This window comes from Lathyrus oleraceus, chromosome 6, assembly GCF_024323335.1.
Source record: "Lathyrus oleraceus cultivar Zhongwan6 chromosome 6, CAAS_Psat_ZW6_1.0, whole genome shotgun sequence".
Taxonomy (NCBI): Eukaryota; Viridiplantae; Streptophyta; class Magnoliopsida; order Fabales; family Fabaceae; genus Lathyrus; species Lathyrus oleraceus.
Genome location: NC_066584.1, coordinates 283,275,335 through 283,287,403, shown reverse-complemented (window position 1 = coordinate 283,287,403; position 12,069 = coordinate 283,275,335).

Sequence of the window (12,069 nt, the reverse complement as noted above, 5' to 3'; positions counted from 1 at the left end):
CAGAATGCCCGTCAGTCAAGCAGAAGTTGAGAAGAACGCATCCTGATATGGCTGTGAAAATCAAAGAGGAAGTGCACAAGAAGATTGATGCCGGTTTCCTTGTGACAGTTCAGTATCTGCAATGGGTGGCTAATATTGTGCATGTGCCGAAGAAAGATGGAAAAGTTCGCATGTGTGTTGACTATAGAGATTTGAATAAGGCCAGTTCGAAAGATGATTTCCCTCTGCCACACATTGATATGTTGGTAGACAATACTGCTATTCAAAGTATTTCCATTTATGGATGGATTTTCCAGATATAATCAAATCAAGGTGGCACCCGAAGATATGGAAAATACCACATTCATTACACCCTAGGGAACATTCTGTTATAGAGTGATGCCTTTCGGTTTAAAGAATGCTTGTGCGACTTACCAGAGAGCAATGACTACTCTTTTTCATGATATGATGCATAAAGTGATTGAAGTTTATGTTGATGACATGATTGCTAAATCAATTGATGAAGAGGAAGTGTACTTTTGGTGTTCGTTCTGGTAAGTTGTTGGGCTTTATTGTCAGTGAGAAAGGTATTGAAGTTGATCCCGCCAAGGTCAAAGTAATACAAGAGATGCCTGCGCCTAAAACTGAGAAGCAAGTCAGAGGCTTTCTCGGCCGCTTGATTTATATTTCCCGATTCATTTCCCACATGACTGCAACATGTGCACCTATATTAAAGCTTCTTCGGAAAGATCAATCTTGGGATTGGACCGAAGACTGCCAGAAAGCTTTTGACAGTATTAAAGAATATTTACTTGAACCTCCGATTTTGTCTCCCCCTGTTGAAGGAAGACCGTTGATCATGTATTTGCCTGTACTCGAAGATAGTATGGGTTGTGTTCTTGGTCAACAAGATGAGACTGGAAAGAAAGAATTTGCAATTTACTACCTCAATAAGAAGTTCACCGACTGTGAGACTCGGTATTCTATGCTTGAAAAAACTTATTGGGCATTGGCTTGGGCTGCTAAGCGTCTGCGCCAGTATATGTTGAATCATACCACTTGGTTGATATCCAAAATGGATCCAATCAAGTATATATTTGAGAAGCCTTCTTTAACTGGGAGAATTGCCCGTTCGCAGATGTTGTTATCAGACAATGATATCGAATATCGATCTTAGAAAGCGATCAAAGGTAGTATCTTGGCTGACCATTTGGCTCACCAACCGATTGAAGATTATCAGTCAGTGCAGTATGATTTTCCCGATGAAGAGATTTTGTACTTGAAAATGAAAGGTTGTGATGAACCATTGCTTGAAGAAGGGCCAGAACCTGGTTCCCGTTGGGGCATGGTATTTGATGGACTTGTTAATCAATTTGGAAATGGCATTGGGGAAGTGATTATTACTCCTCAAGGCACGCATCTACAATTTACAGCTAGATTGACTTTCAAGTGTCCAAACAACATGGCAAAGTATGAAGCTTGCATTATGGAGCTTGAAGAGGCCATGAATCTCAGAATCAAGTATTTGGATGTCTACGGTGATTCGACTTTGGTTGTGAATCATACCAAAGGAGAATGGGAGACAAATCAACCCGGTTTAGTACCACATAGAGATTATACAAGGAGGATTATAAATTTCTTTACAAAGGTTGAGTTCCATCATATCCCTCGAGAAGAGAACCGGGTGGCAGATGCTCTTGCAACGTTGGCATCAATGATTATAGTGAAGTATTGGAATGAAGTTCCCAATTTATCTGTGATGCGTCTTAATAGGCCAGCTCATGTGTTTGCTGTTGAAGAGATTAAAGACGAGAAGCCATGGTCTTATGACATCAAATGTTTCCTCCAATGTCAGATTTACCCACTTGGGGCATCTTTGAAAGATAAGAAGACTTTGAGAAGATTAGTTGGTAATTTCTACTTGAATGGTGATATACTATACAAGAGAAACGTTGACATGGTTTTTCTCGGATGCATGGATAGACACGAAGCAGACTTGTTGATGACTGAAATGCATGAAGGTTCCTTTGATGCTCATTCCAATGGACATGCAATGGCGAAGAAGATGTTGCGAGCAAATTACTATTGGCTGACAATGGAATTTGATTGTTGCAAATTTGTGAAGAAATGCCACAAGTGTCAAATTTATGTTGATAAGATTCATGTTCGTCCGACATTGTTGAATGTTATCTCTTCCCCATGGCCCTTCTCCATGTGGGGAATTGATACGATTGAGATGATTAAGCCCAAAGCTTCGAATGGACATCGTTTCATTTTAGTGGCAATTGACTACTTCACAAAATGGGTTGAGGCGGCATCGTATGCAAATGTGACCAAGCAAGTTATTGTAAAGTTTATCAAGAATCAGATCATATGCCGTTATGGTGTGCCAAGTAAGATCATTACTGATAATGGATCGAACTTGAATAACAATATGGTGGAAGCTCTTTGCAAAGAATTCAAGATTACACATCATAATTCTTCTCCCTACAGACCTAAGATGAATGGGGCTGTTGAAGCTGCAAACAAGAACATTAAGAAGATCATTCAGAAGATGGTTGTCACATATAAGGATTGGCATGAGATGCTCCCATTTGCTTTGTATGGGTATCGTACATCCATCCGCATTTCAACTGGGGCAACCCCTTTCTCTCTAGTGTATGGTATGGAAGCAGTGCTCCCCGTAGAGGTTGAGATTCCTTCATTACGTGTGCTCATGGAAGCCAAGTTGACTGAGGCTGAATGGTGTCAGACTAGGTTTGATTAGCTGAATTTGATTGAAGAGAAGAGGTTAACTAACATGTGTCATGGTCAGTTACATCAGCAGAGAATGAAGAAAGCTTTTGATAAGAAGGTCACGCCTCATGTGTTCAGAGAAGGTGACCTTGTGCTCAAGAAAATTTTATCGTTCAAGCCAGATTCCAGAGGAAAATGGACTCCTAATTATGAAGGCCCATATGTTGTTAAGAGAGCCTTTTCAGGCGGCACATTGATTCTTACAACTATGGATGGTGAAAAGTTCACTCGTCTTGTGAACGCAGATGCAGTCAAGAAATACTTCTCCTAAAATAAAAGAACAGCTCGCTATGTTGAAAATCCGAAAGGGCGGCTTAGGCAAAAATGAGCGTTTCGGTGGATTGAAAACCCGAAAGGGCGATCCAGGCAAAAATTAGAGACATAAAACAGAAAGAATTTCCTGATAAGTACCCCATCTTGGGGAAACTTATGCAGAAATTATGGATTATGGCAAGTAACTCCATTCTGCTGATCTACAGTGATTTTAAAGATTTGTTTGAGCACAAGGGTTGACATCAGTTCGTCCCCAGCAGCGGTCAAGAGCACATCGGATATCGAGAGTTGGTAGAAGGATTAAGGATCATTTGTATTCAATGTAACCCTTTTTCCATGTAAATTACCATTTTCAACTTTGTAAAAATCTATGGAGTCTTGTCATTTACAGACTACCATTCCATCAAATAAAGTTGAGCTTATCCAATTATTTCTACTCTTATTTACTTCAGCCAATAGTTTTAAATTTTATTATGATCATTTTGAAATTAAATTTTTTTTATAAAAAATAAATCAAGTTTTTTAAATATATAAAAGAAAGAATTTTTCAAAGCAATTAAAATGAATATCAACAACATTTCGATGGATAACGAGTCCTTAAGTGCGAAACATCAAAGGTTCCCCCAAGCAGTTAACCCTTCGGGTATCCCTAGATGTTTGTGTTCCTACGGCGTGTTGTTTTCCCCGACAGAGTTTTTGCCTTCCCCAGCGAAGTTCATATTTCCTCAGCAGGATTGATCTTCAAAGATGGTTGATCTTCCCCCCAGTAGATCGCTTTGGTTTCCCCACCAATCTCCATTCAACCTGCTCCCAGTCAGAGTTTCCTCCTGGTTTCTGAGCAGTTCTTTGTGGTTTATTCTTTGTAGGGTTGTCTCCCATTTTTATGGTGTTGACCTAAAATTCCCCACATATTGGATGTTCTGTCCTCAGCAGATCTCCTCCTTCCCCAACTAGGGTTGAGCCTTTGGGATGTTGATCTCTCTGTTCTCCAGCAGTTGTCTCCATATTTTGTGGATTGACCGAGGATTGTACCGGTGGTTCAAATTCTTTGAGACACCTTTGTATCCTTTGTGATCATTTTTTCAGCATAATCAACATATATACATATACATATACATTCATATAATTTCATAATTTGCATATCCTGCATCCTCATGTTTGATTTGTTTGAGATTCTTATTCTCTGTTATGGCGGTATTTTATCCCCATATACCAAATCTGGTGTCTGTCCTCCTTCAATTGTAGAGTGTTAGCCCCTTAAGCAGAAAGACTTTAACTTTTCTCCGTTTCCCCACTGAGTTTGTTTCCTCGTGGATGGTTATTATTTCAGTTCCTCTCTAGTGGATTTTCTGGATGAAATTACTCCCCTTGAGTTATGTCCTCATTGGGTTGAGTCTTGATTGACCGTTGTCTTTCTAGCTCTTACCTAGATAGATACTTTGGTCATCTAAGAGTCTATTACCTAGTAACCGGTAATATTCTTCTTAGTTTGCAGTTTGTTACTTCTTGCCCAGTACCCGACAAAAGTACCCTTATTTTTCTCCTCAGTAGAGTCCCTAGTGGATCTATTCCTTAGGAAGTGTATCCTTGATATGTTCATCCTAATCGGTGACAAATATCTTTCTTTCCCCTGCCCGAGTCTATCCTTGACATGTTCACTTTAACCAATGACGGATATTCTCATTATTGGTATTCTACCCAGTAAAAAGGTATTTGTAATCCCTATTTTGTTCCCCAGAGAGTTAATCCTTGATATGTTCATCTTAACAGATGACGAGTTTTCTTCTCCTTGTGGTTTTCTACCCAGTAACCGGTAGTTGTAAATCCTAATTTGTCCCCTCGCGGAGTCTATCCTTGATATGTTCATCCTAACCGGTGATGGATTTTCTCTCCGGCGGTATTCTATCCAGCATTTGATAGATGTAATTCCTACTTTTTGTTCAGTTGGTATATCCTTGATATGTTCATCCTAATCAATGATGGGTATCCTCCTTGGCATTTCTAGGCAAGTCTATCCTTGATATGTTCACCTTAACCGGTGACGTATTTTCTTCCCTGTTGAGTTTATCCTTGGTATGTTCATCCTAACCGATGACGGATACTCTCCCCCTTGGTCATCTTCCCAGTAATTGGTAGTTGTAAATCCAATCTTTTCTACATTTTCCCCAGCAAGGTTATTCTTACCTAGTAACCGGTAATGAATTTCCTCTCCTGGAATCCTCAGGAGTCATCCTTGATATGGTCATCCTAACTGATGACGAATGTTCTCTCTGTCAGATCTTTATTATCTCCTTACCCAGTAACAGGTAGTAGATAATAGATTTCTGCTCCTCCTGTGCTGAAGTTTATTTCTTCCCTAGTCGAGTTGAGAGCGCATTTCCTTAGTGAAATTGCTTTTCCTGCATGAGTCGAGTATTTCAGTTTCATCATGACTTACTTGTATCCCCTGCAGATGTTGTTGTTTCCCCGGCTGAGTCCTTTCAATGTTTGAATGGAATTCCTCGAGTCCCCCAGTAGTTTCAAGTCGTAGCCTGGCCTACGCATAACCCCTCTTACCCCCCTCAGAGTCTCTGTCTCCCCGGGGAGTTTTCCTTATGGAATGGATTGTGCTCCTGCGGATTTTTGCTCTCTCTGATTCCTTTCTTCCTTTGTGGCATTATTTCCCACAAAGCATTAACTTTTACATTCATATCATATGCATCATGAGGTCTCTTAGGGACCAAAATTTGTTTCTCTATGTTGTTATTTAAGCCCATTCTACTGAGTTGAGTCGAATTTTAACCTTCACCATCTCAGTTAGAATGTCCTTAAATAAGGGCAGCTGTAAGACCCCAATTTTGACCCTAAGATCCCTCATGCAATTCCATCATAAGCATTAGCATTGGGATCATAACTTGGCATCCTCCTTACCCCTCTTTCATTGGGTTTGTTCTGGGAGAGATCACCAAGCATTTTGTGATTGTATCATACTTGTATTTTATTATTTCACTAAAAAAAATACCAAAAATATGTCTTCGCATTTGCCTAACTTATTTGTAGGAAAGGGCATGATCTCCATTGATCTATCAAGTTCACATCTAGGGTTTGAGACCCTCATGAACAAAGAGCACAACCAAGAATTGATCCATGGTTGGTTATGAGCATCATATATGAGTCCCAATGTTCTCTACATGTTATATTGGTCAAGTTTTCTTCATGAGTTTGAGGGTGATTTGCCTTGGAAACCCTAGTTTGACTGGGTATCTTGAGTAACTTCTCCAACAAGCTATCTCACCAATTGATCAAATTTCTCAAGGGACACTTCAAAAATCATCATATTATGCATATATGATCTACCATGAGCCTAAAAAGTCAATAGAATTGAAGATTAGCAAGTTGGTTGATGGTGGTTGGCCAGAAGAATTCATCTGATCAAAACTGGGTCTCCCTAAACCCTATCTCCTACAATTTTCACCATGAAAATGATTCCAAGAGCAAACTTGCTCTAAATGAATGGCCAAGCAACTTTCATGTTGAGACCTATAACTATTTTTGCTTGGAAAATCATTTTCTATGTTGAAACATTATGGGTCATTTTGTCTAAACCCTAATTTGAAAGTCAATTTCCCAAGGCCATAACTTGCTCAATTTTTATGAGATGAAATATTTCCAAGTTGCACAATCAAATTAAATGTGTCTACTTAAACTTTTATGTTTGGAGTGGGAGCTAATTCAACTTTTTTGAGCATGTGATATGAGGTTACATTATAGGTTACTTTTGACCTATACCATTGATCAAGTAATTTTTCCAAACTTCAAAAATGGATAACTCTATCATTTGAAATCCAAATGACATGAAATTGGTGACCTTTTTTAAGGTCTTTGAGAGAGCTACAACTTTTATGAAGACATGTTTCTCATTTGAAGCTCATATAAAAAGTTAAGCAAGGTGGAATATTGAGACATATGGCTTGTTACTTAGAAATTTTTTGATATGTGTTGAACTCAAATTTCTTCAAGTTACAAACTCCAAATGGAAAAGTGTTGAACATGAAAGTTATTTCTCTTGATCTCACCTTTCCAAAGAGAAATGGATTCAGCTATAAATAGAGCCTCATATGCTTAGCATTACACACACATTTGCGCCAGCTTTGATCCTTACTCTAACTCTCACAATGCAAAGGATAAACCTGAGAAATTCACTTGAATTTGAGTTTGAATTTCCACTGAATTGAAATTCAAATCTCCAGGAATCCACAACCTTTTGAGCATTCAATCCTTCTTCTGCAAGCATTTGGAGTGAGATCAAGCACGAGCAAGAGCAAGATCACTTGAATCTAGACCTCCATTGAAGGTATTTTCCAGAAATTTTGATCTCTTCGATTCTCTCTAATTCTTGCTAAATTCTATTGATTCTTTGGTTGTCTGAACTCCTACCAATGTAGGCAAGAAGATTGAGTTGCTTAGAGGCCTAATTGAAGCAACTCAGTTCATGTACCTCAAATTTCAACTCCATGTATCTCTCAATATACTTGGAGTTAGAGTGAATTAAGGCCAGATTCGAACTCAGTGCCATTTTTTCTTTAAGATCATGTCCTTGTTTTTAATTTTGGTGATGGTTGAAGGTGGACCAGTCCGGTGAGGTCCACCGGAGAAGAAGACCGGAGCTACAACTTCGGCCATTCGCTGACATGTCTCACAACCACATGATCCTCTTGATTTGTTTTAATCTGGAGCGTGCATTTGAATTACCAATGTTATGGCGCGCTGACTAATGTCCATTATACTATGTCTCTAACATGCATTAACACAAAAATTTTATTGCCCGACCTCAAATAGTTGTGACTTCTACATAAGTCCAATTACGATTGATTAACATAGCGCTAAATTTGTGACATAAAAGGCATAAGCGTTCCAGTTAGTGAGATTGTAAGTCTCCCCTCTTTCATGGTATTATGTGGAAACTTGGCCTTCTTTCCTTCCTTTGAAAGATGTTTTGGTTCAAGGATTCATGCTTGTGATAAGTGGGTTGAGTGTTCTCCAAAGAATGTCTTAAAAAGAAAAGCAAAAGCAAAACAATACTAACTTCTAACCAATTAACTACTAACTTTCAATTTCAAGTCTTTTACTTCAATGTCATTTAATTTTTGTTTCTATTCATTTGCCATTGTTCATATCATTCTAATTGTGTGAACTACTTTTGTTCTAAACTTTGACCACTTTTGCAAAAAGATAGAAACTTTGGCCTTATGCCATTGCATTTTCAAACTTCTTTTCTTAAATCAAACATGTAAATAGTGTAAGGGAAAATTGTCGGTCAACATACAATCATAAGTTTCGATGATGACAAATGACCACCATGGATGAATCGGCATTGTCGATTTCACGTCTACAAACAAATGCAACATATCACCTATCATATCCTTCTCTATGCTCATCTAAAACTGCTATGTTTCATAAAACATATGTGGATAAAATGTGATCATGACAAAAGGGATGAAAACCTAAAAAATATGAATTTTTGCAGATTTGCAGGTTTTGAATCGACCGCAAGGGTCAGCGCATGAGCCACGGGTCAGCGCATAACATAGACCAGTTGGTGACTGGTCAGCGCATGGTGGTTTGAGTCGACCACAGGTCGGCGCATGGCATAGTGCAGTTGGCCACGGGTCAGCGCATGGAAGACTTGAGTCGACCATAGGGTCGGCGCATGCAACTTTCATTTTCCCACGGGTCAGTGCACGCCGACCTATGGTCGACCGCTCGTGCGCAAACTCAGTTTTCTGAATATTTTCCACTGTTTGAAAAGCTGTTATTTTTGGTTGGTAAGTTGGTTACTAAATATAGAAGTTCAATTACTTGTATCAACTAACATTTGTAAAATTGATTCAAGTGTTCAAAGAAACAACAAAAAGTGAAATAGGTGTCCAAGATTCACCATTTTTGAAGTGCTTTGTGATTGGTTAAAGGTGATAAGGTTCGAAGCCGAGATTGGGGAATCCTGTTCGGGTTGAAGTTTGTGACAGGTTTTTTCTTGAATAAAACCGTTAGGGTTTTGTCCTCCAAGACTGGTTTGTGTTTGGGGGTTTTTGGACGAATTGCTTCATCAAGTTTTAGCTGAGTGAAGGTGATTGAGAAGAGGAAGTCTTCATCAATCTAGTAGCGGATTCAGTGAAATTGAAGGGAAGAATTCGGGTTCGATTTGTTGTGGTTGAGATCAGTCGGGCCGAGGGTTTGAAGAACGAAGGGTTTTTCAACAAAGGGGCTGGAATCAGAGGTCTATCAACAACAATCGAAGGGCTTGATTCATCTTGAATCAAGGAACAAGGAGAGGAAGCAACATTCAACATCTTGAGAGTTTTGTTGTATACTTGCTTTGCAATCCTTGTATAAACAGTTAAATTCAACAGGTGATATCTATTAAATCATCTCAATTCTAGTTTTAGAATTGAGGGCAGACGTACCCCGAAGCGAGGACGGCGGGGGAACTGCCTCATCAAATCTTTGTCTTCTCTAATTTTCTGCATAATTGATTTTCAGCTTAAAAATTAAGTGATTTTAATATAAGCACTTTTATCAAACATTGATATTAATTGAGTAAGAGGTTAAAACTCTGTTTTTGAATCCAAAGTACAATAGGATATTGTACTAGATTAATTGGAATCACTTACTCAACACAAATATCACTTGGAGTGTTTTTGCACACCAAGTGTTTGATAATTTGCCTAAACCAAAATCATCTTAAGTGTGTATCTAGTTGATTTGGTATTTGAATAATTGGAACTAGAAATCCTAGTAAGTGAAACAAATCATTGATTGTGTAACTAGTGTAGTGATTCGTATTTTACATTATCACTAATCCATAGGCTTGACGCATATCCGGTTTTCCAATAATAGTTCGTTTTAGACTATATTTTTCCTCGGCCGCTTCTGCACTTAAAACAAATTTTCAAAACCAATTTTAAAATTGGTAGCACCGACTCAAATTTTAATTGGGATCTATTCAACCCCCCCTTCTAGATCCGTGCCATAGTCTAACAAATAGACTTAACTATACTTGACTTAAACTTTCAAAAAGCCAAAAAGAATTAACTCATTCAATACATTTTTAGGCCTTTGTGCCTTTCAAACTTAATTTTTGTTAAAAACAATGCATCCACTTTGAAATTTGTATCACGAACTACGAGATTTTGATCCCTCATTTTTATGTTGGTACGTAGGCACACAACCGAAGGTCTTGTCAAACACAAAAATATAATTAATTAATTCTTTTCTCATCCCACCATTCTATTTGTTTGTAAACATCACTTTATACCAACTACATATGCACACAAAAAGGGCTCCCTAGGAGTACCTATGACACTCTGGGTGCTAACACCTTCCCTCTGTGTAACCACCCCCATTACTTGTAATCTCTGACATTTTATTAGTTTTGATTTGAAAACTTCTTACTTTTTTGGGTTTTGTTCGTACTTTTTCCCCTTTTCCTTGGAAACAATAAAAGCGCGGTGGCGACTCTTGTTATTTGATCTCTAGCTTGTCAATAGCTCGATGATCATGAATTTACCGCTACACAGACACAAAAAGAAAATGATCAAAGGATGGACCTAATCTCATCCATATTTATATTGGTTCATCTAACATGAAGTTATTGATGAACCAATTAGCCTTAGGATATTGAGATTTCATTGGTCAATGAAAGGGATGAGGTAGAAAAATGGGATTGAAGATGAAGAGGGAGGGGAGATGAGACAAACACAAATTGGTCATGAGAGGAATTTTATCAAATTAAAATCATTCATTCCTTTTGGGAGATGAAATATACATTTCATCAATCCCCTAAATCAAATGATTTTAATCCAACAAAAGTCAAATCAACTTGACCAAGACCCAAACACATAGTAAAATTTCATAAGTCAATAAAAATGGGTCAACATAATTTCTTCACAATTAATCAATTAAAATGCATTTAAATTAAATTATGTTTGATCAAAAACCTAAAACCTCTTCAAAACACGAAATAAATGGCCAAGAGATTTATCCTAGGTCAAACAAGGTCAAAGGACCATAAACAAAAAATTTCATAATTTTTGAAAAGTCATAAGTATTTTTAAACAATTAAAAATATGCACAAAAACAATTAATTCATGAAAAATATCAAAATTATTCCAAAAAATAATTTTAATTCAGAAATTGAAAGAGGAAAATAATTGAAATTTTTTGGTGAAAGTCCCATATTTTTTGGATTAAAAATGAAATTAATATGAATTAATTAAAAATAATGAATTAAATGAAATAATCATAAATTCAAAAAAAAGAAAGCCATCTGATCTCCCTCATTAATTTAGGTGGCAGATCAGATGGTTGGAAACGCGCATTCCACATGTTCTCCAGTCAACTATCCCACATGCGTGGTAATCAGAAGCAACGGACGAGATTAAAACATTTCAACTGGATCATATGGCTGAGATGTGTGACAACACATCACCAGAGCTAGGGCTCCGGTCTTCTTCTCCGGTGGACCTCACCAAACTGGTCCACCATCAACCATCACCAAAATGAAAAACAAGGACATGAAGTTAAAGAAAAAATGCTCAGGAGCTTGAATCTGGCCTCAATTTTGTCCAATTCCAAGTATATAAAAAGATACAAGGATTTGAATTTTGAGGATCATGAACTGAGTTGCTTCGATTTTACCTCAAAGAAACTCAATCTTCTTGCTTACATTGATAGGACTTCAGACAACCAAAAATTAACAAGAATAATGGAGAATTGAGGGAGAATCGAAGAGATGAAAATTCTGAAAATTCACCTTCAATGGAGCTTCAGATTGACACGATATTGCTTTCAATTATGCTTGGCCTTGCTTCAGATGCTTGATGGAAGGGAAATGGATCAAAGAAAGGGATGGACTCTTGGAGTTTCACTCTCAAAACAGATGGAGAATTGAAACTCGACATTCAAAGAAAATCTTCAAGTTTATCCTTCAATGGTGAGGGTTTAAGGTTGTAGGTTCAAAGCTTGGGCATGAGGTCCTTAATT